The sequence below is a fragment of the Neomonachus schauinslandi genome, chromosome 1 (assembly GCF_002201575.2).
Source record: "Neomonachus schauinslandi chromosome 1, ASM220157v2, whole genome shotgun sequence".
Taxonomy (NCBI): Eukaryota; Metazoa; Chordata; class Mammalia; order Carnivora; family Phocidae; genus Neomonachus; species Neomonachus schauinslandi.
The window spans coordinates 10,577,696-10,601,201 of record NC_058403.1 but is presented as its reverse complement, the minus strand read 5'-3'; the positions used below and the strand labels follow the sequence as shown (position 1 = coordinate 10,601,201).

At 47.3% G+C, this 23,506-nt stretch overlaps 1 non-coding gene and 1 pseudogene across 1 annotated transcript; both read right to left on the bottom strand.

Annotated features, from left to right (window-relative positions):
• Nucleotides 1-5,174: 5,174 nt before the first annotated feature.
• Nucleotides 5,175-5,280, bottom strand: LOC123326991. Its single transcript, XR_006541461.1, has one exon. It is a non-coding gene; the product is annotated as a U6 spliceosomal RNA (small nuclear RNA).
• A 6,250-nt stretch (nucleotides 5,281-11,530) lies between these two features.
• Nucleotides 11,531-11,916, bottom strand: LOC110570010 (annotated as a pseudogene).
• Nucleotides 11,917-23,506: the final 11,590 nt, after the last annotated feature.

The following is a 23,506-nucleotide window of genomic DNA, read 5'->3' as shown; positions in this document are numbered from 1 at the left end:
AGGGTTCCCCTTTCCTCATGGAGCTCTTTTTAGCAGCACGGACACCTCCCCTGAACGTATCAAACTAATGCAAACTTTGAGTCAGTGCTGGCAAGAGGCGATGGGCCCCTTAGTGCAAACTGGCTTGGTGGCTATTACTTGCTCTGTGAGCATAGTCAGGGCATGGGGGTGATATGATTTGGGGCGTGCAAGGAAAGACCCTTGGCCTTTCAGGGTGCCTGGAATTCTACAGTGTGTGCTGTATTTCTTCAGCTCTTTGAGTGTTTTCCCCCTTTGAGAGCCTCCCACCAAAATATTACCTCTTAAGAAGGGATGTTTCCTTAGGACTGCTAGTGCAAACAGTGAGAGCAAATGCTTATTCAGTGTTCATACCGTGCTGCTTCATCTTCACAATCTCCTCGAGAGGGACGTGCTATTATCATCCCCGTTTTACAGACGTGGAGTCCCAGGGACAGAGAGGTTCAGTAACTTGTCCCAAGCCACACAGTGAATAAGTGGTGGGGCCAGAATTGAAACTGGGCAGTCCACTCGAAGTCTGTGACATAACTGCTGCTCTTTTCTGCATTTTGGGGACAAAATTGGGTTCCTCTCCCATGGTGGCAACTCAACAGGAAAAGTGGGTGCAGCAGAGCTGGTTTGAAGTGGGTGAGGGCAGGGCAGAAGTAGGGATGGAGCAGAATTCAGGAGGGAGAGTAAGGGATCAGCCGCCAATGTCAAGGTATTCTCCAGACTGCTCAGAGCTCCCTGGAGGAGGACAACCCCTCTGGTCCAACGTTGCCTTGGGCTGGGGAGTCTTCTTTGCCCAAGGGCCATGCAGCTGAACAGACACAGATAGTAAGAGGGAAACAGACTCAGACATGAGGCAAGACAGGCTCCATGGAGCCAGACTTCTTGCGACAGAGTTCTAGCTCTGCTACTTTTTAAAAGAGTGACCCCTGGGCAAGTATAGTTGACTCTCTCAGGGACTGTTTTCTTGCCTGTGAAATGGGAATGAGGGTGGCAACAGTACCTAACGTGTAGGTTTGCTGTGAGGACAGAATAATATGCAATTGCTTGGCCAAAGTTAAGTATTCAGTGGCGCTCAGTGTAGAGTGGGCTCTGGGATCTCTGAAGGGTGTGGAAAGGTGTAGGGGAGGGCTGGGGCAGCCTGAGAGCAGGTGGGAGATGGAGGGTAGGGTGGCACATTGGGGTGGGCTGATACGGGGTGGCAGAAGCTGTGGGTCACAGAGAGGGAGAGGAAGCAACCCCTCTGGCAGGCAGATGCTTGTCCCCAGCTGCGGTGTGGATGCCTGGAAGCTCACTGCACGTGATTCTGTAATTTCCCACGAGGCTGAATATCTCAGCCAGGCCTCGCCCCTCATCCTCCTGCTGGTAGCCGGGTGTTTCTGCTTCCTTCCCCCAGGGGGTGGGGGGGTGGGGAGGTTTGCCCCCGGGGGCTCAGCCTTTGGCCTTGGGACTAAGAGTTTCCTTTGGTGAGTGGTAGGATGGGGCAATCAGGCTTCAGACATTCAGGAACAAACGCACGGCTATGAGGTGTGGTGGTGGGTAACGACCCTGTGATCAGGAACCTTGGCCACGAAAACGTGGCAGACACATACAGTGGGACGTTACCCAGCCAGGAGAACGGAGGATATCTTGCCATTTGAGATATGGCTGGATCTTGAGGGCATTCTGCGGAATGAAACTCAACAGAGAAAGATGTAAACTGTATGATCTCACTTACATACGGAATCGAAAAACAGCAGAACTCATAAAAACAGAGAGTAGAATGGTGGTTACCAAGGGCTGGGGGGGGGCAGGGGTGAGGGAACTGGGAAATGTTATTTCAGGGTATGAACTTGCAACTGGCAGATAAAAAAGTCCCGGAAATCGAATGCACAGCATAGAGATTATAGTTAGCAATACTGTATAGTAAAGTTCAAAGTTGCTGAGAGACGAGATCTTAACTGTTCTCACCACGAAGAGAAATGATCATTATATGACAGGAGAGAGGCACTAGCTAACGCTCTGGTGGTAATCATATTGCAATATATAAATGTATCAATTAAGCATGCTGTACACCTCAAACTTCTACAAGGTGACATGTCAACTATATCTCACTACAAATTGAAAAATTAAGTGTTTAAAAAAGAATGCTAGCTGTGAGAAATGGCCCGCTGGGGAAGACAAGGGGCTCAGGAGAAGATGGTTTTGTAATGTCAGAAAGGAGCTGGTGTGGAGGGAGGGAAAGGCATCAGATCTGGAGGGAAGTAGTTCTCGAAGAAAGCTATGGCTAATATAAAAGAAGACAACTTTCTTTTCATGGCCATCGCCTTCTCTACACTCCTGAGGGTGAAGTTATCAGCCAGGAGTGAGAGCATCTTAACCGTTGAAAAACATTAATTAAATATAATACCGTACATTTATCTCTGCTGGTGACATCGACCAATTTTTTTGTTGTGCCCATCTCACTTAGAAAGCTCACATAGCTCCTGCGGTGAGCTAACTTTGCCGGAGTGTTTATCGAAAGATTAGTCCAAACGCCAGGCAGAGACTCTGCGGCCATCAGACACTGAGGGCTAAGACAGTCTTTTCATTTAGAGATATTAAGGGAGAGAAGTGGTATGCAGCCAGGATCCACGCCAGTGTTGGATGGGAGAGCCCTGGGGGAGAGTCTAATGTATCAGATTGGAGGTTTAAAGTCAGAGGTGGTCAAAGTCCAGCGTTTCCAAAGACAAGCAAGCTAAATGTAGATCAACGGCCAAGACTGTTGGTGAAGGATGTAACCTGTCATTACGTGTGGCCACAGTGTCCCTGGAAGCCCGCTACTACATCACAGAGGGCTCAGTGTACAAGCCTTGCCTCTCCAGCATGTCACAAAGCACAGGTAGGAGAGAAGACAGAATCACCAATACTTAAAAAAAAAAAAAAAGTATTTCTTTGCAAAAGAAAACAGATTATATCAGGGCAGAAATCACACCTGACTTATTTCTTAGAGTTTGACATGAAGGTGAATAGCTTTGTGGATATAATTTATATAGACCTTCAACAAACCTTTGTCTCACCGATGATTACTGTGAAATACTGATTTTCTGTGAAATTGGTGAGGATGTAAAGTCATGAAGAGGGGATTGGTGTAGGGACGACAAACAGCGTGATTGTAGCCCCTGGAAATGCGCAACAAGGGTGAGATCTCCAGGGTTGCCAACAGCACTAAATTCTTTTGTAGTAAATCATCAAATCAATAGAGAGAGATTCTAGGAAGGACATATAAACACTGATTGGTCTGTCAAAGCAGTAACAATGTTAACATTCGCAATTATGTAGCAAATGTCTCCAGGTGCCTTGTCATCTGCAAACCTAACACTTACAAGAGTCCTGCAAGACAGATATTTCTATTTATAGATGAGGAACAAAAGCTTGGAAACAGCTCCAGGGTCTTTGTCCTTTTGACAGTGTATTAAATTGCTAGGGCTCCATACAAACTACCAGAGACTGGGTGGCTTAAACATCAGAAATGTATTTCACACCATTCTGGAGGCTAGATGTCCAAGATCAAGGTGTTAGCAGGGTTGGTTTCTTCTGAGACCTCTCTCCCGGCCTTGTAGGTGGCCATCCCCTCACTGTGTCCCCACACGGACCTTCCTTTGTGCACGTGCACCCTGGTATCTCTGTGTGTGTCCAAATTTCCGCTTCTTATGAGGACACCCGTCAGATAGGATTAGGGCAGCATTTTGACTTCATGGCCTCTTTAAAAGCCCCATTGCCAAGTACAGTCTGAGATACTGAGAGTTAGGGCTTCAGTGCATGAATCTTGGGGGGGACACAATGTTGCCCAAAGCAGACAGCAAGGCAGGTGAAGGACCGGAAACAAAGGGATTGGCATGGTTGTAGAGTCTATTGGATCCTCCCACCCCGTAAGCAGGGAAGATCTATTCTTAATCATGTCACACCCTGGAGGGCGGGGAGTGTGGGGAGGTCAGAGGGTGAGGAGTATCTCCCCAAAAGAACCTGTGAGGAGAGAGCACGCCTCTCCCTCCCTCCTTCCTGCAAGCCCTCCCTTCCCTCTCAAGTGAGATCTTGAGTCTTCTCTGCAGGTCAAAGATACCGAGTTGCTGAATTCGTTTTCTTCACCCTAGGGTCTAAAGTACAGTTGTAATAAGAGACCCGGCCACCCCCCACCCCTCCACTCCAGGGCCAAATCAGATGGATGGCAAACGGCTCCAAACACAACATCATTCCATAGCACATAGTTGAGGTGGAGTGTGTGGAATGGGGCTAAAGTTACTTGAATTCTTTTCGAGGCTGACATGTATGCAAGCCTAAGCACAGAAAGCCCTCTCTCTGCATTCAATTTGTAGCAAAGTAAACAATTTGTAGCCAGTAAACAGGGTGTCCATTGTGTCGCTGCTCTGCAGACCCAACTTCAAGAAGGCCTTTTGTTTTAAAGGATATTTAAAAAGTCTTCATTAGCTATAAAAAGTTATTTAAAAACCCCTTGCCCAGACACCCAAATACCTCTCATAAAAAAAGATAAAAATAAAAAAACCCCACAACATTTATGAATAACCAGGAATGGTCATTTGTGGCCTGGACTTCTAGTCCAATCAAGTCGGCAGGGTTTATGGAGTGCTTTGGGGTTTGGGGTGCCCATCCCAAGTGATGGGCAGAGAGGGAGGAAGACGAGGGATATGAGCTCTTGCTGTGAGGGAAGAGGGAGAAGTATGATGACGGCGACAGGGTCTTCGGGGACAGTAGAACTCCTGACGCATATAATGTTGCTTGGGAATGATTTGGAGGAAAAGGCAAGGCCATGGCCTTGAACAGTTCCAGGGGACATCCTTTACCCTGGCAAAGCTGAGCCATTTGTCCAAGCCGCAGTGTGAGTAGAAACCCTGCAGGGGAGTAAAATCCACGTACCCCTGGGTCAGGGGCTCCCCCAGGGACACGGGAGCAGCCCCAGCCTTATCACACCATCAGTAGGACCACCAAATGCTCCCATGGGTGAGAGTCCCCCCCTCCTGCTCTGTCCCCTGGGCCCAGCGGACGCCATGGCCCACCTTTCTGGAGTGTTCCACAGGAGTGCCGTAGCACCTCCTCTCGGCTCTGCCCATCTCCATAAACATGCCTCACTACTTCTCAGGGGCTCACAAGAAGCTCCCGCTGGCTGGCTGACCGTGAACTGGTCAAGATCGAAGGAATGTTCAAATGCCTGAAGTCCTGTCCCTCCTTGGGCAGGGGACCATGCTAATCTTCTCTGCATCGTTCCGATGTTAGTGTATGTGCTGCCAAACTGAACACAGCCACGCCCCTCCTTTTAGAGAGAAGACTGAGACCAAGAGAGAGGCCACATCTAAGGCCCCACAGGAAGTGAAGGGCAGCGCTGGGGGAGCGTCACTCCTCCCTCCTCCAAAGCCTCGTTGGCTTTGTCCCTGTGACCCCCACCCCCTCTGCTCTCAGTTAATTCCTCAGTTTGCACAGTGAGAATTGTGACCCTGTATCTGAAGTCATTTACTCCCATTACAATGTAAATATATTAATACTTATCCCGTGATTAGTGCAAGAGTAGTTGTATCCAATCCTTTCTTAGGAGCAGATTTTGGCAGGTGAGAAGGTGAGACCCTAAGCTGTTCTTGGTGGTGGTGGTGGGGGGGGGGTGATGGTGATGGAGGGCATGTGCTCACCTCCCCCCAAGGAAGATGGGCAAGAAGCAGGGGGAGGGCAGAGAGGGACCCAAGACGAGTTTGCACACTACACAATATTGCCTCCATCTGGCCTCACTTGGATGGTCGGAATGATTTTGATATTATCCAGAAGACTTAGGATGCTGACCAAAGACTTCTCCAGATGCTCAGAAGTTGTACTTCCAAGCATAATTCTTGGCTCTCCGAGAACCACAAGTAATTGATGACACCCCCCGCCTTTTCCACATCCTATTCTTTCCAGCTCCCGAACAGATAGATTTTCTTGTTTGTAGGCTCATTCATTCCAGGCTTTGCAGTAATCTCAGATTTGACAAATGCAAACGCAGTGTGGTCGCATTCATCGGTGGTCACCTGGTCCTCATTAGGGCCATCGGAGGAAGCCAGGGCCTGCTTTTGTGATTAGCGATCCCTCCTCCATGCGGGCCTGAACGCTCTCAGCAGCCTTTTGTTTTTTGCATGAAGGCCTTGGAGGACTCTGCCAGGCTCGGCTCAACATTTTCCACATGACTGATGGCATTCAAAGCTTTGCAATCCCAATAGGCAAATTTCTGGACTGGCTTTGTTTCTCGTTGGTTCAGGTGGAATAATAAGGCTCTTTCTGCCAGGAATGTCAGTGTGTGGTTGGGAAGTTGGCATTTTTCTCTAAGGAGGCAGGGAGGCCAATTGGTAAGGGCCTGGGTGCCAGGGGGCCTGGGTGCCAACAGTCAGAGAGGTTATTTCAGTATTTCTCATTCTTAGGGAGACAGAATGGCGTGTCCTAGAGATCGGGTGGGCCAACAGAGGCAGTCTTCCTGGGAGGCTCGTGCTGTACTGAGCCAAGCTCTGGTGAGGCTCTGCCTCATGCACTCCCCTAAGGCCATGTGGGGGCTGGGTTTGGGGCAGGATGGAGGGTGTTCTGGGATTCGTCTTCCATTTCTGCAGCTGTGAGAATGGCTTGGCCCCCGCAAAAGCCTTTTGTTCCATTTTTCTCGTGCTTCATTGGGACATTTCCGGTACCAAATATATTCAACTGGTCCTCAGCTTCAGGAGGTAATTGAATATCCAAATGCTAGTCCTTCCATTGTCTGATGACCAGAACCAGCTGAAACACCCAATTTTGCAAAAAAAAAAAAAAAAAACAACAACACCAAAACCAAAAACAAAAAAACATTATGCTCCAGTCTTTCCCCCTAATTATCTCTTCCAATTACAATGTCTTCACATCCTTTTCTTGTTGAGGTGTGTGAGGTCCATGTGAATTCTGAGAATTCTTAGATTAAACTCCATTCTTTGTGCACCCAACTCACGTTCTCTTGGGCTGTTTTGTCCCACTGTACTTTGACATGGATTCCAAAGTCTGCATCTTACTGAAGACAGACTATTGTAATTATTATTTTGAAACAGACACATTTCTGAGCTTTTGGACCTGAGCCTGAAGATAAACATGGGTACTCAGGGGCCTTGAAACCCACACTCGCAGCTTGCTGATCCTTGCAGGCCTGTAAGATCAGTGCCAGACTAAACATAAAGCTGGCACTCCCTCCTTGGGCCAACACTTTGGGGCTTTTGTCAACTGGGCAGGAGTGCAAATCCTTGAAGATACTCTCTATGGAAAGCCTGTTTCTTTATGTCCTTTGGCTCGGACCTTGGCCAGGGTTGGCAACGTGGCCTTGAGCTGCCCTGGGATGTCTTGACATTTCCTCATTTGGGCCTCTGGGGTCTTTGCTCCAGCTAAGCTGCATATCTCAGGGAGAAGGAAAGAGGATGACCATGGTCTTGTTTTTAGGTCTCTGGGATTGAGAAGAAGCTTTGGGGTGAGGAAGAGTCCCAAACCCCCCAGGCCTTGGCCAGTTTCTGACTGGACAGGTGGAGAAGGAGTCAGAGAGATGGGCTTTGGAATGGCAAGGAGGGGAGGGGCGATGGCAAACAAGCAGGGAGTGTGAGTTTATTCCCTAACTCTGCTAAAGATGCATCTGGGGTTACTTGGAGTCACTGAACACCTGGGAAGCTGTACTCCTTTACCTAGCCAGGTACCCCCAGGTATGCAAATGCATTAGCTCTATAGCCACGTGTGGTGATTGGAAACCCTACTTTGTCCAATGTGGCGATGTTCCTGTCTCACTGGGTATCATTTGCAACCCTCTTGAGCTGCCCCTGGCAGATCCTGGCACTGCAGGTCCGTCTCCTGGGTGGTGGTCCCCCACGGTTCTTCCTATAGAGGCCACCTCTACAGTCCTCCCTGCTGCTTCTCCTGCTGGCTTCCCTTAAGCTTTCTATATCTCCATCTCGCTCCCCTGACCAGAGAAGAAGGGAGGAGCCCTCCTATTCAGAGAGTCTCCTCTTTTAATTCTCTTTGGTTCTTAACCTCAACAAGTCCCTTGTCCCCCCGGGTGACACCGCTTCAGGTGGCCTACCTTTGGGGACTCTTTTCCATGGCCTTTGGAAAGCAAACCCAGGGGGTGAGTCAACTTTCAAATGTAGAATGTGTTCCTGAAATAAGGAAATCCCAACATACATTGTGACTGGGATGATGTGGAAGGTAGGTGCAGGGAGAAGGAAAAGGACCTGGGACGGGTGGGGGAAGACCAAGTCACCCATCTTGTCTCAGAAGAACCTCAGCTGGGTCACAGCTAATGTTATCCCAAGGTTGTCATGGAAACCACAGGACGATAGTGTCTGGCCGCCTTCCTTTGGTGGGAGGGGGCGAAAGGGGTGTTCTAGGCAGGCTGATGGAAGAAATTGGCATGAACTTTTATATGTCACCACTTACCCTGATAATCAGCCAAGAGCAAAGGCCCAGAGGCCTCCCCCAATGAACAAATTCAGCTCACTCCCAACTTAGGCTCCTTGAGTGTAGGAACCATGCTTCTTCATCTTTGTATATGAATGTCAAACACAGTTCCAGCCTCAAAATAAAGGCATGAGAAGTGCTTGTGGGTCTGAAGGAGCTCAGGCTGGCCAGAAGCCAGATGTTGTGAGAGGCAGAGTCAGAAAAATAGGACAATTAGGCATTGGGTCCAAAGTCATGCATGTCTTGAGACATTGGGTCAAGAGGGTCCATAGAAGAATGAGAATCATTAGAAACCCATTAAAATATTTTTCTTTGTCAATTTGAACATAACGAGTACTCATTTTTACTAGTGAAACAATGCAAAGATATAGAAAGAAAAAGTTGTATCTCCCTTCATATCTCTTCATCCTCTCTCATCTTGGTAAGCAATATTTTTTGGTCCTTGGAATTCCAAGATTTCACCAAGTTATATTTAGGTGTGTGTCTTTAAAAAAATAACCTTGTCTGGGACTTGGGCCTTTCAACCTACAGTGTTAAATCTCACATCAGACCATGGAAATTTCCTTCTGTTATTTGTTTAAATATTACTTCTCCTCCATCTGTTCTTCACTCCCTCTCTCTCCTTCTGGAACTTCTATTATTTGAACGTCATATCTCCTGTTTTGTCCTCTAAATCTCTTACTGTTTCCTCCTGTTTTCCAAATTTTTATGTTTTCATATTATGAGCTTTTCTTCTACTTGATCCCCTAGACCTTTAATTCACTGATAAGCAGTAATCATCCTTCTTTCAGTTTATTTCCCAACTTTTTAAAATAAAAAATAATTTTCTTTTAGTTTCTATAAGTCCTTTTCTTAGACTCTGTCCTCTTGAGCATTCTCATTACTTGTTTGTTCAAGCCCCTTTTGTCAGTCCTGCTCCAACAGAGGCCTCTTGGGCTGGAGGCTCCATCTTTGTCCTTCTCATCACAGAACCTTAAATGTTTCTGATTTTGTAGTCCACCGGCAGGCAGATCAGGATAAGCACATTTATCAAGCAGTGGCAGAAGAAGCAGGTAATGGAAGGTTCAGCAGTTTCTGCTTTTAGGAGTCAGCAGTAAACCAACTGGTCAACCACTGCTCTGAAGATCTGAGAAGGGCATCCTCTCTTTGAGCTCCTGGGATTAAGGTCTAGATCTTAAAGAAGATGAAGGGTTAGGAATTATGAGCACAGGTAGGAGAATTAGCTTCCAAGCGGAGGGGAATATTCCTTCTTCTGACCTACAAGACTGGCAGGGAAGGGAAATAAATATAGACCTTGTACCTTTGTCACTTTGTGGACAAAAGTTAGGGGAGTTCATGGTCAATGATGGAGATGGGCTTGCGTGGCCATTTGAATGTTTCCTCTAATTCAAAAGTAAATAGTCACTGAGCTGTTGCCTTCAACCTCCCAAGGCTTTCATCTGTCACGGTCAACTCAAGCAGTTGGTGGCTTGAGCACCTCCTCTTTGTCTAACACTGTCAGGTGCTCTGAGGAGTGAAAGAGACTCAGAGGGCGGAGTTCCCACCCCAAGACACTCCCCTGTCCTTCAAGGATCTGTTTGATTGCCACATCCTGAATTTTCCCTCTTAGGAGCCACCAGGATGATGTCACTCCATCTGTTCCCTCTTCGGGTCTCTGGGAAGATTCTGCAGCTTCCATGGTGGGGGGGGAGGGGGCAGCTCATCCACACAAACACGGTGCTGCTGGCTAGTTTGGCAGGAAGCTTTCCTGAGCTGTCCTTGGTTTACCTGTCTATAGTGAAGGTGAGGCTCAAGAAGAGCCAAAGTTCTGGCTGGGATAAGGTGGGATCTCTGAGAGGAAGGCCCCCAGGGAAGTCACAGCCAGACCTCAAAGGGGAGATCAATAACGAGGAGCAGGTGGCCTCTGATGGAGCTGAGGAGACTGACCATATGGCCACAGCCTTTGGCCACCATTTCCAGTGTGTGAGGCTCAGCCAGCAGACAAGGGATATGGCCTACGAATCGAGAGAAGGCAGAAATCACCACACCAAGAATGCTGAGATGTCCCCGTTGCCTTGAGGTTACAAAACCACCACCACCCCATACTCTCAGAGGCCATGACAACCTTGGGGCCAGGGAAAAGAAATCTCGAGACTTAGAATTTGGGTTTTTCTTTTTTTCTTCTAGAAAGACTGAGCATAATTGGGAGGGCCTTTTAAATTTAGGATCTAGGTAATAAAGCAGATCAGAACAGTAAAGACCAGAAGGAAGACAAATAAGATCTAGACAACATAAAGGAACTAGCTTTATTCCCTGCTCATCCAGGTTATACAGGGAGTGTGGACACCCCCCCCACACACACACGTACACACACACATATACTTTCATGTCTTTTGATTCTTTTTTTCTGACCCCATTGGTTAGAAGATGACCTAAAATTTATAGGAGAAACCACAAGAAGACAAACAACCCAATTAAAAAATGAGTAAAGGACTTGAATAGACATTTCTCCAAAGAAGATACACAAACAGCCAACAAGCACATGAAAAGATGCCCAGTGTCATTAATCATCAGAGAAATGCAAATTAAACCCACAATGATTTACCACTTCAAACCTACTAGGATGGCCAGATTTTTAAAAAAAATTTTAAATTTAAATTAAATTAATTAACATATAGTGTATTATTAGTTTCAGAGATAGAGTTCAGTGATTTATCAGTCTTATGTAATACCCAGTGCTCATTCCATCACGTGCCCTTCTTAATGTTCATCACCCAGCTACCCCATCCCCCACCCCCTCTCCTCCAGCAACCCTCAGTTGGTTTCCTGAGATTAAGAGTCTCTTATGGTTTGTCTCCCTCTCTGGTTTCATCCCACTTCATTTTTCCCTCCCTTCCCCTATGATCCTCTGCCTTGTTTCTCAAATTCCACATATCAGCCAGATCATATGATCCTTGTCTTTCTCTGATTGACTTATTTCGCTTAGCATAATGCCCTCTAGTTCCATCCATGTGGTTGCAAATGGCAAGATTTCATCTTTTTTTTTTTGTAGTTTTATGGTTTTATTAACACAAATATGACGTGCACAACAAGCTGTCTATTCATTTTCTTCACTGCACAGCCTGGCGTTGGGATTGGTGACTCTGATTGCCAGCTGGGCTGCTCTTTCCACAATAGCTTTGCAGTTCTTGGCGAGACATTGTGAGCAATCTCTGCACAGTAAGATGTGTTGCACATCAGCAGCACTTCAAGCTCCTTGACGTTGTGGACTAGGAACTTCCGGAAGCCATTGGGCAACATGTGCTTTGTTTTCTTGTTGCTCCCGTAACCAATGTTGAATCTTCTGCGCACCCTATTGTCAATGCCTCTGGGTTTCCACCAGTTGCGCTTAATTTTGACATAGCGGTCTGACTGGTGCCGGATGAACTTCTTGGTTCTCTTTTTAATGATCTTGGGGTTCACCAGAGGTCTGAGGGCAGCCATGATGCCTAGTAACAGATGGCTGCCACCTCCGCAGGCAGCACCGAGGAAGAGCAAGATTTCATTTTTTGATGGCTGCATAATGTTCCATTGTGTGTGTGTGTGTGTGTGTGTGTGTGTGTATACCACATCTTCTTTAGCCATTCATCTGTCAATGGACATCTGGGCTCTTTCCACAGTTTGGCTATTGTAGACATTGTTGCTATAAACATTGGGGTGCAGGTGCCCCTTTGGATCACTACATTTGTATCTTTGGGGTAAATACCTCGTAATTGCTGAGTTGTAGGGTAGCTTTATGTTAAGCTTTTTGAGAAACCTCCATACTGTTTTCCAGAGTGGCTGCACCAGTTTGCATTCCCACCAACAGTGTAAGAGGGTTAGGATGGTCAGATTTAAAAAAAAAGGGGAAACAGCAAGTGTTGTTGAGGCTGTGGAAAAATTAGAACCCTCCTATGTTGCTGATGAGAATGTAAAATGGCAGAGCCACTCTGGAAAAGTGTTTGTGATTTCTCAATAAGTTAAACATAGAATGTCCATCTGACCCAACAGTTCCACTCCTAGGTGTATACCCCCCAAAACCGAGGACAGGTGTTCAAACACATTCTTGTTCACAAGTATTCAGAGCACAATTTCACAATAGCCAAAAGTTGAAAGAACCCAACTGTTCATCAACAGATGAATAGATCAACGAAATAAGGTCTATCCATATTGTGGAGTATTATTTAGCCATAAAAAGGAATGAAGGACTGATATATGTTACAACATGGATGAACATTGAAAACATGACGCTAAGTGGAAGAAACCAGACACAAAAGACCACATATTGCATGATTCTATTTATTTGAAATGTCGAGAATAGGCAAATCCATAGACACAGAAAGCAGATCAGTGCTTGCCACAGGCTGGTAGGGAGGGAGAAAAGCAGAGGGACTGCTTAGTGGGTACAGGGTTTCCATTTAGGGTTGTGGAAAGTTCTGGTATGAGATCATGGCTGCACATTGTAAAGATACTTAACGCCACTGAATTATACGCTTCAAAATAGTAAACTTTGTATTATGTGTATTTTACAACATTCAAAAATTCATAGGAGAGGTGCCATAGCTAGCTGGAATATCTACCCCATATTAAAGCTTGTACCCACTGAGTGCTTACTGTATGCTAGCGTTTTGTATAGATGCTCTCCTTTGGGCCTCCTAGCAATCCTAGGAGGTGGTGTCATTATTCCTGTTTGCAGGGGAGGACATAGACCTACAGAGCTAACGTGACTGCCCAGATCCCAGGGAGTGTGACTCAGGAACCCAATCAGTGAGGTAAGAAAGAGCGAGGGGCTGCTTAAGTCCTCCCTCCTCCTTAGGACATTAGATAAGAGCTTGGGACACAGCAGCAACTTGTGATAGCAGAGGGAGATCCTCCCCGTGTCCCTGGGCTGAGCAGCAGGAGGTCCTGTTCAGGCTTTGGTCTCTGATGAAAGGTAAAACAGGGATGGGAAAGGACATCTGGAAGGAGACAGCTTCCCAAAGCCTGTTGGAAGGAAGCCCAAGGTCACAAGAACAATTGTCCATGAAGGAGTAGCTGGTATTACTTGGATTGTGAACAAAGTGCTTCCTCCATGGAGAATGTGGGTCCAACCCAAGGGATGCTGCTTCTTTAGTGCTTCCCAGCCCTGGAGGCCGGAGTCCTCCCTCCCTAGCACTACACATTAGTTCCTACAAAAAAGGGCCCAAGTAGGCCTGCTGAGAAAGAGTGGGGGGGGTGACACATGGCAGGGGGCCACCATGCATGGGCAGCTGTCCCCTGAAAGGACTTCCGGATGGCAGCCAGCTCTGTCCCTGCTATAACAGACTGGTGGCAAAAAGCTTCAAGTGTGGGTGTGATGAGCAGAAAGGATGCTCAGGCCAGGCCACCATGCCTGGGTCCCCAGTGAAATCCCATGCAGTGTTCCCCCTTCTGAGGATCATCATCAGAGCCGGCACTTTGGAGGGCAGTGAAAAGGATTCTCTGTTTGGCCAGTAACTAGCATCAAAGCCACAGTCCGTGGTAGGATATCCCTGGACTCCTGTCCTTGCAAAAAACTTTCTGATGAGATTCTAACTTTGGCCTCTTCTGAGTTACTAAAATAGAAGTGGCAAATACTTTTCCTCTCTCATGCCAACGCCTATTCATTGTAATGGTTTCCTGCGGCACAGTGTTGAGGATTCCGAGCTCCTGTCTCAGACTCGGTGGAAAAGATAACCCCTCTTGATTAGTGAGGTGTGCAGTGGGCAAATAGAGGTGCCACAGTGGAGGTGGCCGGCTCTTGTGGAATGGTGGCTCAGCTGTGGGTTTCGATAAGCATCCTTATCATCCCAGGTATTCACGGAAAGAAGTCCAAGGGCATTCTTGCCCTAGAAAATTTCTGGAGGTGATGATCACTCTCTTCCATCCTGGGGGAAAAAAAAGCAATTCCCAGAAAGACTCCTTTCTTCTCCATTATTTTGTGCTCCTGAGAAGGGCAGCAGGTCAAGGGCTATTTCCTCCTCTCTCCCCAAGGAGCGAACTGGATTGCTGGCCAGAGGGGCCTCTTTCTCCAAGGCCGTTCTGGAACTCTTGTTGGCCCAGGGCAGCTGCAGCCACACACTTCGTCTCTCGTCATGGAAAGCTGAAGCTTCTCGGAGCCCAAGCTAAATACTGGCTGCGGCAGAACATCCAGTTTTCATGAGCCCCCGGTGAATTGAAACCCAGAAGCCAGCAGCACACCTGCCAATTATTACAGTTAATTCTGTGCAGGCTTGACTCAGGAACCGAGACAGAGAGTTCTGTTTGCTGCCGGGGGGTGCGCAGGGCGGGCGGGAACGGCTGTGGCCATGGGCTGTGAATACCCCCTGTGTGTGCCCACGCTGGGCCTGGCAGCCTCCGTGCCCTCCCTTGCACCGGGAGCCTGGCATCCAAGTGTGACTTCAGTGGGGCCTCCTTCTCCTTGACTCTGCATCTGTGATCAGAGATGTGGACGGTTCAGAACTTTTCTTTCTCCTGCTGCAGGCCTCAGCCACCCGCTTCCCCCTTCAGGACTCCGTGAAGAACGCTTTTGTTGATTTTTTCCAAAGAAAAAGAGTACAAGACACTCAGCTTAAAACTCTGGGGTTTTTCTGTTGCCTTTTCTCCTCGGCGTGTTGCCTTATAAGATCCCATTGATTCGGGCAGAGGACAGTCACCCCTTTGTTCCCTGCAGGCTCCTTTTGTGGTGAGCCACCATCAAGCTCTAGCTTGCTCTTGCCTGCCTCAAGGTGACCTTGAATCTGACTGCTCCAGGCTGTCTCTCCTGAGTTTTTCCAGGCCTCCTTTGGTTGATTAATTAAATCATCCATTCATTAGTTAATTTGCTTCTATGAAGCCAGGTAACTGGGCTGGACATTGGGAAGACAGAGAAGAAGAAGATGGGTTTCCCATTCTCCAGACTCAAGAAGGAAAATAGACAGTAAGCAAATAATTGCACAGTGATCGAGTACCATCATAGTAATGCTAGGAGGGGATGAACAAGGACCTGTGGCCGGAGTCCCAGGGATTAAACCCATCTCTGCCCCCAAGAGGGCAGTGGGTACACATAAGATGTTACAGCAGTACCTGGCGTGTGGTGCAAACATGTAAGAAGGGGGACTTAATCTAGACTGAGCAGAGGTGCTATCAAGGCTGTTGTCCTCACCTTCCTTGGCATTTGAGGGGAGACCAGAATGGTGATTAGGATGAATCAGAGAGTGGATCTGGGTGGGCGGGACAGCACGTCTCAGGAGAAGAAAAAGTGTGTAAAGAGCCCCAAGGTACATAGCTCCTTCCAAAACTGAGAAGACCAAGGAGGCTGGAGCAGGAAGATCCAAGAGGAGCCCAGCACGGGCGGCCACACCCAGCCTGGAAGCCACATGAATGGGGGCCTCCTTCTTTGGGACTCAGGGAGTCCGTAGGGTGATCAGCAGCGGAGCGACACCTCTGTTCCTGCTCTCTCTCAGCCCACGGCCCCTGGATGTTGTCTGCCCATGACTCAAAAAGACAAGCCATTGGCCAACTTGACTGGCCCTGCTGGACACTATGCTGGGGCCAAGGCTGGTATAAAGATGATGAGACGCAGACCCTGACCCCAAGGAGCTCACCCAGGAGTGCAGTGGGTGGACCCAGTGACGGGTGACCTCAGTGCCCAGCGGAGGGAGCCGTGACCACTTCCCGCTGGGGAGAGGCTGGAGAATGTCTGGAGGGGAAACTTGCCCTGCTTCTAGAAGAACATGCCTTCCAGTCATGAAGTGGGGGTGCAGGGATGTGAAGGGCATGGTGAGTGGAGGGACTGTTTCACTGAGCTGCACGTCTACCGACCCTAGAACACTCGAGCTTCTTTATTGACCCAGGCAGTGGAACCGCATGTTGGAACAAATCCTCTCCTGGTGGTGCAGGGGGGTGGGGGGTGAGGGGCTTCCTTCCAAACACTGTTCAGGGAGAGAATGCAGCGGGAGGGGACAGTGCTGGGCTGGTCCCTCTTGGATGGAAAGCTCCATCCTCTGTGACCGACAGCAACAAAGGGTGCTGGGTTGTGATTCCTCTGGCTCTCCCATGCACCTGCATGCGATGTCCCTACCCTGGGGGATTTCTCCGCCAGAAAACCAATCTAATCAACCTCACACCTGCCAGGGTCCCAGGGCTCCTGTGCTCTGTGCTCCCCTCTGGCCTGGGCTGCAGCAAACGTTGCCTCACTGTGGCCCAGCTCCTCGAGCCACCTTAATCACACGGTATAAGCATCTATTTTAGTTACATAAACAGAGTTGTCTACATTTGGATCCTGGGGCTGGCTGCAGGAATTTGTAAACAGCATGGTGTACGAGGCTTGCAGCAAGTTGCCAGGACGCGCTCCTTTCCCACTGCCTGTTGTCCAGTTTTCCCTTTTATAGAGAGTCTGGCTGGGAAAGAGAGACAGAACTTATTTGGGAATAGAGGACAATCTCTCCGGCAAATTCCTTTCTCCCACTCCTGGAACCACTACCTCCTCTTCTGAAATGTTGAGGTCTGGTGCAAAATGAAGACTGCTCTTGAGTTATGGGTTCCTCCTAAAGGCTAGCTTCTCATAAATCTAAATCTAAACCCCTTGGAAAACAAACTTGGGGAGATTTTATTCCCAGAAGGGTAACCAGGAATTTGGAATTTGAGGCAGGTTCTAAAAACTACCAGACGCTGCTGTCCCTATCACAGCCGAGACCCTGAGCGGATATCGTGATATCCCTCTTTGGCTCCAAGCAGGGGCTTGTAAGGTTCCAAAGCAATGACATTCTGGGAAGCACAGAGAAGCGGTAGCCCAGAGGGGGAGAGAGGCTTTCATTTTTTTTTTTTTTTTTCCTTTTCGTTAATAACCATTAATAAGGCATCTGCAAGCCTTAGAAGGGATATGACACGAATCGTTGGCATCAAAACCCGGCAAAGGTGGAACGTCAAGACCCATTGGGAGAGATCCGGGATGGCAGAGGGAGCTGAGGTTTACCGAGTACACATTTGCAGAGCGAATGAATGAATAACGAGTAATGCGGTGGACAAGGAAGCTGCTACAAGGATTGAAGTCAAATCTTAATCTAAAATTCAATGCAAGTTCAATTCTGCTCAAACTTAACAGCTAGGATCGCAAACCGTCCCACTTTGCCTGGGATCAAGGGGATTACCGTGGATGCAGACAGAAAATAATTCCCAGACAAACTAGTACAAGTTGGGCAGCTGGTTGAAACCTCAAAGCAAAGAGAATTAGGGTGAAGAATTCCTGAATAGGAAATATCTGAATGAGGGAAATAAGGGGGCGCTGGGACCAGAGGCGTGTAAGAAACACTTGCCTTTCCCCGTACATGTTTTCGTTCGGGAGAACAAAGAACCAGAGCATAATTCATCCACACAGGAAGAAACAGGGCAATTAGGAGATTATAAGGAGTTGGGCATCGCAAGCAAAACAAGAGGGCTTCAGTTCTAAAAATATCCCCCAAACAAGCTCAGTAGTAAACAAAACTGCAGATATGTCTGAGCTCCGTCTCCGCAGAGAACTGCGGAGAAATTCATGGCTTCCAAGCATTCAAAATGCAGGAAGGGTCTGGAACAGTTATCTGTTTCTCAAGAACATCCATATATGGGAAAGTCGAAGTTAGGATAACCAGCAATTTTAAACAGTTGATGTTTAGTGGAAAGGTTCTCTATTCCACCTAGATGTCGCATTTCCTGGCTTTTTGCTGTGAAAGTGTAACCCTTTTAGAAAGATGTGCAGATGTTAATATTTCCTATTTGATTTTTAGGAAGGCAAGGATGTCTGCTATTTAAAAAAAGAGTTTAATGTGCTAGAAATGCTATAGTTGGACTGGAAGCACGCGCAGTGATAGAATGAGCGGAGGGCTTCGGTGAAAAGTCTGGCTGGTCCTGGCGGAGGGAAGAGCTCAGCGTTGGCGCCACCTGGTGTCCGCTATGCGAGTTTCAGGTATAAAACCCAGGGAGAGGCACACTGCACATTTATGCTCAGAATATGACGGGAAAGGCCACTTTGATTACCCCAAAGAGTATTTTATGCATGCTGTGTATAATAACGACCTATACCTTGGTCTTTTATTCTGAAACTTTTGAGTTTGATCATGACTTCCCCAGCCATTTTTCCTCATCTGTCAGATGGGACTCATTGCACCAGCCTTGCAGACTGGGGTGAAGACCAGAGGCCACGGGACATAAAGTGCCTTGCACATTGCTCGGCACACAGTAGGCTCTCCACAAATGGAAGTAGCTGGGCTAGAGGCAATGGATGTCGACATTACTGCTGGGCAGGAGGCCGGGTGAGCCTGGGAAAGTTGGCTGTGGGCTGTAACTTCAGATTGTATTCGAACTTTGGTGCTGTTAGTAATTTCCTGAGAGAAGACAATGCATTGAGAGCCGTGTGAGCATTGGAAAGTGCAGCCGGAGCCTGGTTTCTTCAATGGCAGCAAAGCACAAGGTCAAGTTTCCTGGGCAAGACCTCCCCCCAGGCTTGAACAAGGCTCTCAGGTCCTGCCCAACTTTGACAAGTTTCCAGAGATGGCATAAAGCGGAAGCAGCTGTGCCTGAGCCTGGGACACAGGGAAGGTGGTAAGAGTAACAGAAGACTTGGATGAAGAGACAAGGGATGGTCAGGTCCCTCCTCTGCATCTGGCTCCTTCCTATGCAGAACCAATGGACTGGACTGCACAACCTTGAAGGCCTCATATAGTTCTAATCTTCTAGAATCCTAAGGGTTCATAACTCTGGGTACAAAACCCAGAGCTTTGCTGGTGAGGATATGGAGCAACTAGAATTTTCACTCATTGCTGGTCAGAATGTAAAATGGTGCAGCATCTCTGGAAACTAATTTGGCAGTTTCTTACCAAACTAAACATGCATCTGTGATCTGAGCCAGCAGGTGCACTCTTGAATGTTTACTTCAGAGAAATGAAAACTTACATTCACACCCAAATCTGTATATAAATGCTCACAGCAGCTCTATTCACAATAGCAAAAAACTGAAAACAACTCAAATACCCTTCAGCAGGTGAGTGGTTCAACGTCTGTTTACTGGAGTAATATTCAACAGCTAACCGTGCACGTACACAACTCACATGGTTCTCAAAGGCATCATGCTGAATGGGAAAAAAGCCAGTCTCAAAGGGTTATATAGTGTATAATCCTATTTATCAAACATTCTAGAAGTGGCAGATTTATAGAGAGGGCAACCAGGGAATAGGGATAGGAGAAAGAGGTGCAAGTGGAAAAGGGGGGCATGTAAAGGTTAGTTCCTTAATGGTGATGGGCAGTTCTTACCGTGGTTGTGGTGCTGGTTCCATGAATCTATACATCAGATGAAGTTGCATCAAACTACACACACACACACACACACAGATGAGTGCAGGTAAAAATGGTGAAATCTGACTTTGGTCTGTGGGCTAGTTAACAGCACTGTATCAATATCAGTTTCCCGTTTTTGTTTTTGTTTTTAAGATTTATTTATTCATTGCTGGGGGTAGGTAGAGGGAGAGGTAGAGAGAGTCTTACGCAGATTCTGCTGAGCGCAGCGTCCCTCGCGGGGCTCGATCTCACAACCCTGAGATCACAACCTGAGCAGAATCCAAGAGTCAGATGCTTAAACTCCTGAGCCACCCAGGCACCCCCAGTTTCCTGGTTTTGATATTATATTCTAGTTATGTATAATGTCACCATTGGGGGAAGCTGGGTGAAGGGCAGGTGGAACTGAGCATTTTTGCGATTTCCTCTGAGTCTGATTTCAAAATAAAAATAATAAACAAGAAATAGAATGGTTGTATTCATCACTCTCTAAAATAAAAATTAAAAAAGAAACCAACCCAAAGCCTTGCTAAGGGCTGTTGGCAATGAGGGCCGGCAGGCAAGAGGGCTCTCCCACCCAGAGCAGTCCGAGGCCATTTTTATCAGCTACGCACAACTGAACGCCTCTGGACTCAGTAACTTTATGAGTCAAGCATGCTTGACAGCGCTGTGGGGACACAGTGTGGTTGTTTTGAACACTGCAGCCTCTGGTGTAGACTCTGTTTCTCCAGCCCTAGCAGAGGGGAACCTATTCTAAACACCCTGCCTATCAAGCTTGAAGGACCATACAATAGAAAGTGGTCATCAGGAATTCTCCAGAACTGGACAGCAGGTGCCCCTGGGCCATCCCTTTTCTGGATACTCGGTAAAGCTGTGCTTTCTCCTTGAGATTGCTAACGAGAAGTGAATTCTTTCATTTTTAATTCTATTTTACTGTAGTAAGAATATTTTGCACGTGCTCTACCCTCTTAACGATCTTTATGTGCACGATACCGCATTGCTGACTCCAGGGACCATGTTAGATAGCAGATCTCTGGAACTTTCTCACCTTGCTTGACTGAAACTTTGTGCGTGTTGCGTAGTCACTCCCCATCTCCACCTCCCTCCAATCCCTGGCAAGCACCATTCTACTCTCTGATTCTCTGAATTGACTATTTTAGACATTTCAGAGAAGTGCAAACAGAAACTGTTTTTCTGTGACCTGCTGATTTCACTCAGCATGATGTCCTCCAGGTGTCTCCGTATTGTCACATAGAGGTTTCCTCTTTTTAAAGGCTGACTAATATTCCATCATATGTGTACACCACATGTTCTTCACCCATTTATCTGTTGATGGACTTGTAGGGTTTTTTTCCACATCTTGGCTGTTGTGAATAGTGCTGCAATGAACAGATATCCCTTCGAGAACCCTGATTTCAATTCTTTGGGATAAATTCCCAGACCCGGGATTGCTGGATCATACAGTAGTTCTAGTTTTAATTTTTTGGAGGAACCTTCGCACTGTTTTGTGTAGCAACTTTACCAGTTTGAATTCCCACCAACGGTGTACGAAGCTTCCAGTTTCTCCACATCCTTACCAACATCTGTCTTTTTGCTTTTTTATAGGGGCCATCCTGACGGGTCTGAGTTGAAGCAAATTCCTAAAGCTACCAGCAGAGGAACCCAGCAGAGGCCTGGAGATGGTTTTCTCCAAGACCACGCAAGGAGTCATGGGTTTGTTCTAAATTTCCAAGGAAACAGAGTTCTTAGAAAAGATTTCTTAAGGGAGCAGATGCTTGGGTTTAACAGATGTCCCCCACTGGGGCCAACCCTGAGTGTGTCAGGAGGGCAGGAGGGCTGGGAGTCCATGGCAATGGGGTGGGTGGGAAGTGCCTGGGGGGCTCTCTTCTTGCCCTGGAGACTCTCCAGCCTGGACTTCTGTCTTTGAATTAAACACAGAAGCTCCAGAGAAAACCCACTCAACACAGTGCCCAAATGAAGGGCTTGGGAATGAGGGGAGATATTGCCAATGATGCGTCTGGAAAGAACCTCCTGGAAAGAGTTTCATTGGATGCACTAACAGGACCTGGGCTCTAAGCAAAAGTAGGCCTGATTCTTAGCAAAATCCCCATAGGTTTGGGGAGTGGAATCCTTGATAAAGCCATATTTGTTGGAAATGGTTAAGCTTCTTTTAGACATAAAGAAGACAGAACATTCTAGTGACTCCTTAGTCAAGTGGTGTCATTGCCCCAGAACTACTGTCAGCTCTTGTAATATTCTGAAGCTGGGGACAGAGAAATTAGAAGCTGTTGTGCAGCTGCATGAAAGTACCAGTGGTTTCTCAGCACACTCAGCTCCAGCTTTTCACAAAACTGATATGCTCGTGCTAAAAACATCAAAGAAAACGTCCTGTTTTAGGAGTCCCATTTGGGAACTTCAAGTATTGTTAATGCTCTCAAAAATGATGCAAAGTTTCTATTCCAAGTATCTTTTTGATTGGGAGAATAATCTCAGCACCTTGTAAATAGATGGGGTGGTTGGTTTCCTCAGCACCGGGATCTGGAATTGCAGTCTTTTCCAAGAGTTTAGGAAGCATTGAGAGCTTTTGTTCAACCAGACTCGGGAAAAGCAATACAGACAAAGTTCTTGCTGTCACGGACTCAAGGTCTAGTTTGAGGCAGGAAAAGGAAATAGCAAGTAATAAAATCGGGTAAGTTCAGAATTCCAAGATGCCACACTCACAGGGTGTGGGCTGTGCACTCTCAGTGAGGGCGTCCTCCCATTATGCAGTGCCCGACCTACGCCACAGTATGTGGCAGCCCTGCACAACTCAGACCATAAAAAATGCTACAAGGAAAATAAAGTAAGGTGACTGGTGACAGATTGGGACAGCAGAAAAACACCTGTCTGAGAAGATATCATTTGAAGTGGAGAAGAAGAGAGCTGTGCTAAGATCTGGGGGAAGAGCATTCCAGGCAGAGGGAGCAGCCGATGCAAAGATGCTGTGGTCAGCTGTATAATGGCCCCTCGAAGACGTCCACACCCCAACCCCTGGAACCTGTGAATATATTTCCCTTATGTGGTAAAAGGGACATCGAGGGACATTGCAGTTGTGATTGAATAATAGTCTGGAGATGAGAAAGATTACCCTGGATTGTCTCAGGCCCAATACAGTCACCAAGGTCCTCAGAAGAGGAAGGCAGTAGGGTCAGTTAGAGGTCAGAAGATGTGACAGTGGAAGCAGAGGTTGGCGTGATATGAGGAAGGGCCACCACCCCTTCCAAGGAATTGGGGCAGCCTCCAGAGCAGGCTCTCCCTCCAGAGCCTCCAGAAGGAACCACCCTACCCACACTTTGGACTTCTGACCACCAGAACTTCAAGATAATGAATTTGTGTTGCTTTGGGTCACTAAGTTTATGGTATTTTGTTACAGCAACAATAGAAAATTAATACAGACCCTATGGCAGAAATGAGAAGAGCAGGGAGGCAGGATCAGGCTACAAGAGGAAGAAGAGGTCAGAGAGGGGACAAGGGGCTAGGTGCTCTATAGCACCAGGCATTCTGGACTTTATTCTGAAGATGCTGGGAAACCAGTGGAGAGATTCATACAGGGACTAGCATGTTCTGATTTATGCGGTCCCTCTTAGAAGTGGATGAATGGGGACAAAGAGCGGAAAGCTGAAGACAGTAAGTCATGACACAGTTCAGCCATGAGCCGAGGGTGGTTTGAAGAAAGTAGACTGACTTGGGATGTGTTTTGAGATGTCAAATTAAAACACAAGACCACCAG